The sequence below is a fragment of the Dasypus novemcinctus genome, chromosome 8 (genome assembly GCF_030445035.2).
Source record: "Dasypus novemcinctus isolate mDasNov1 chromosome 8, mDasNov1.1.hap2, whole genome shotgun sequence".
Lineage (NCBI taxonomy): Eukaryota > Metazoa > Chordata > Mammalia > Cingulata > Dasypodidae > Dasypus > Dasypus novemcinctus.
Genome location: NC_080680.1, coordinates 46001229 through 46005389, shown reverse-complemented (window position 1 = coordinate 46005389; position 4161 = coordinate 46001229). Strand labels below are relative to the sequence as shown.

The 4161-nt window shown below is 38.4% G+C and overlaps 1 pseudogene; it reads right to left on the bottom strand.

The window, feature by feature from the left end:
* Positions 1-364: 364 nt before the first annotated feature.
* On the bottom strand, positions 365-997 carry LOC101419461 (deleted in azoospermia-like; annotated as a pseudogene).
* Positions 998-4161: the final 3164 nt, after the last annotated feature.

Below are 4161 nucleotides of genomic sequence, written 5' to 3'. Positions count from 1 at the left end.
TTTATTCCTTTTCTTATTTAACAATATTAATAGCAATCACATTTCTCCATTTCTCTTCAACAGATTTTCTATGGCTAGCAAAACCAGAGGCAGATTTAATGCTAATTCTTAATCCATATTAACACTAACTTTTGGATTATATATTCTACTAACAAACAACTGAGCACCTACTGCATGCAGGACAGCCACTGCTCTAGCACATATGAACAACTTCAGAAACAAAAAGCAGTTTCTCTGATGGGGGTGAATAATTGGGTTAAGAAATTAATAAAACATAACGTAAATGTAAAAAAGCACTTGAAAATATTTCTAGGCATACATTATATGGCAAAAAAATCAGGAAATATATATGTCTTTGGCTAATTCACTTTACCAGCGGTATAACATAGTTCCTTTATTCCCCAGCAGGCCACTGCGGTGGCATCTGGTAATTATACACAGGCAGCTGGTATCCAGTGATGACCTGCACTGGTGAACTTGGATAAGGAGGAGGATATGCCTGAACATATTGAGTTATAGGATTCATCATGGTTGGAGGTTGCATGTAAGTTTCAGTGTTTGGATTCCTCCAAACATTCTGAAATTGTGGTGGAGGAGGAGGATTAAAAACCAAAGGACGTGGCTGCACATGATAAGCACATAAATTTTGTTTCCTGATTGCAGGGCCCAGTTTCAGCTTTTTACCATGGAAATTTATCTGTGATTCTAATATCTTCTGTACATCCACGCCATTATAAAATGAAACAAATCCATAGCCTTTGGAAACACCAGTTCGATCCGTGATTATCTTCACTTCTTTTACTGAACCATATCTAGCAAAGAAACTTCTAATTTCGGTTTTATCCATCCTAACATCAATTCCGCCAACAAAAACAGTGCTTGGCATGATTTTGCCTTCTGGTCAAACATAGCCTTGGCTGGTTGTAGCTGATGAGGATTGAGTGCTGGCCTCTCTGGAGACAGTTGAGTTTGGAGTCTCAGGATTTGCTGCAGACATGATGGCGGGGCCGAGGCGCACGGCCGCGCAGCGGGCCCGCTTCTCTATTTTTAATGTTTAAACAACTCAATCTTTATTGCTACTTCTCCAAAACCATGAAGGGGTTTGAATATATTTCTATAGTAAGTTTGCACAACTCACTTCCCTCTTGCACCCTTCTACCCTGATGCTGTTCCACATCCCTAAGAAAATTCTTCCCCTTCTCCACTTTAAGATACTTTTGTTCTACATTGTGGCACTTTATGATAAAAAGTTAGTTGCCCTTTAGATGGAAGTTGTTCCCCTTTTACTCCTTTTCCAGTTTCTTCTCTACTTTCCCCCATTATTTTGAGTACCCATTTCAGAATTCAAAGAATTTATTTGAGAAAAACAGAACTCTTCTTTTGAGTTAAGATGCCATTGATGGCAGAGGTGATGGTGGCTTGGACGTGATGGTGGCAGCGGTGATGGGAACCTAAGCAGGCAAAGACTGAATTCTCCTTGATGGTAGAGGGAGGAAGAATGTGAATATTATGTTATAATTTTTGTCATATTGTCTACTAACTTGAGATGATATTGTACATATTAATTTGAAACCAACTTTTAAATTTAATGTACTATGAAAATTTCCCTTGTTTTTAATAGTTTGCTGTAACTATTGTTTTCTTTGCATAGTATTCCTTGGTATAGATGTACCATGAATTTTTAATCATTTCTCTATGGTGATTTAAAAATTTTCAGTACTCTACCTAAAGCTTTAATGAACATCCTCATAGCTATATCTGTGTTCATATCTAAATTCCTAGAAGAAAATTATTGGGTCCAAGGGTATATCAAATATAAAAAGTTTTAAAAATAGATTAATAATAATAATAAAGATCTCAGCACTAGTGTTATGCATCACATATGAGCTTTTTCAAGTATTCACATTTATGTCTTATATCCTTAACATAGCTGTGATCCGCAGATAATGTGGGGGCAGGTTTTTATTATAGGTTATTGCCTCAGCTTTTTCTGCAGAGATTTAAATATGAACCTTTTCAGTGGAGTGGTAAATCTGTCTTAATACTAGGCAAATCCAGGATTAGGCAAACATTAGTATCAAAGGACTTTTGTGAGAGGTTGCCTTCAAAAGGTCCTGTGACAAAGATCAGGAGACCCAGAGAAGGCACAGGGACATTCGTCCAGCAGTCTGAGGAGTACTCTCCACCCCCAACAGAGGAAAGTAGGATCTCTTCAGTCCCTGGAAACTCTACCTCTTGATTTGTCATGCTGAGAATTTACCCAGCCTTCCTTGTGTCCGACTCTTGCTACCGAGTTTAATAATCTCATTCAACCCATATTATCATTTGTATTTCTGTGTATGAAATAGACAATGGGGAGAAAGAAGAATGATGGGGGTAAAGAGAGGAGAAGAAGAAAAGACGCAAGCTAAGTAAGTGTGACCTGATATGTGATCATAGAAAGGAGGAAACTTGAAAGGAAGAAACCAAAGTTCTTCAGATTGGCCACAATCAAACCCTTTCAACCAGCTCAAAGGATCTTATCTTTAAACAGTATTTCAGAGAATTGTCTGTGAGAGGCAGAACTCTGAAGTTTGTACTAATGATTACAAACAATCCAAATTCTAGTGTAATTTTGAGTCCAAGTCATACAATTTGGTACTTGTTAGCTTTATTCTGTTTATTTCTTGAATATGAATCTTATTTCTTGAGCGAGATTGTAAACTATCCACGGTCCTGGGTGGTATCTCTTTTGGCTTCTCTCTCTGGTATGCAGCTCAGCAGTTGACCCACAGTGGGTTTTGGGTGGTATCCAATATTGTATTTTCTTAATAAATGCATCAGGATAAAACCCTTTGTTGTCAGGATTTTGAATTTTTAACTTAACTGAATGAGAAAAGTTAGAATGCCATTGGGGGAACTGGCAGGTAAAGTTAGACTCAAACATCAAGCTGCACTGAAGAATTTTAAGAAAGGAGAATTGGCTTGCCTCCAGATCGAGGTGAGTCTTGGATAATATATGGCTTCCGAGGTAGGTTTCTTCACATCCACATATCCATCCATGTGTCCACCCACCCTCCTACTCATTCATCCACCCATCCACCATCCATCCATCCCCCCAGTGAATGTTCATCAAATATACACAACACTGTAATTACAAGTTTTTGGTGTTTGCTGGTTTCCCTGTCTGAGATGACATGCCCCCATTCTCCATGTTTCTTTTTCTCTTTAAATAAAGTCTTAGCTTAGATGTTAGCTCTTCAGAAAAGCTTTTCCTACTTCCATAGAGAGTTTTTAAGTGCTTTTTCCCCACTATGGTACCATTCTGACTTGGACATAACCCCATAAAATAAATTATAATATTGCAGTATAAACACTTGCTTCAAGTCTGACTCTCACTAACTATCCTACTGCCTTTAGCACCAGAACAATATCTGGCACTCAGCAGGTGCTCGCACATATTTGTGGAACAAATGAGTATACACAAGACTATACACATTAAATGTCAGAATAAGGCCCTGGCTTGGGCCCCACCAACTTTGTGATTTCCACTCAACTGCAATTTAAGTAGGGCATCAGAGAATCAAAGCCAATTACTCCAGCAACAGGTGGGGGCAGGAATTCCTGTAGAGAAGACAACCAAAGTCAATGCTTTCAACACAGATGGGTTCTGACAAACAAGCCCAACAGGTTTGCCCCAATTAAGGATCAGTAGCTCTTTGAGGAATGCAGAAATGAAGGCCTGCGAAACACACTTCTGACGTCATGATTTTACCTTTATGCAAATCATTTCTCAATATCCAAATGAGTTGGCAAAAACTGACTCTGACTTTTATCAATGAACACTTCCAGGAATTTTAATAGTTGGCCATAAATCTGCGTGCACGTTAACTGGGAAACTTTTCCCAGGAAATCTCGCTTTGGATTAAGACGAACATTACTAGGGCACCATTTATATGTAGCTCCGTCGTTGAATAATTTTGGGGACATGTGGGTTGAGTAAAAGAATTCTCCTTCGCAGAAATTTACAATCTCCTTAGCAGACACTTACAAGTTAAAAACATCTGAGAAGCAGACTTCTGTGGACTAATCTGAGACTTTCTCTCATTGCTTACACTGTGTTAGAAAATATTCTGTGTTTCAAGCAACAAATTACAGACTTTGGAAATACAAGACTTGTAT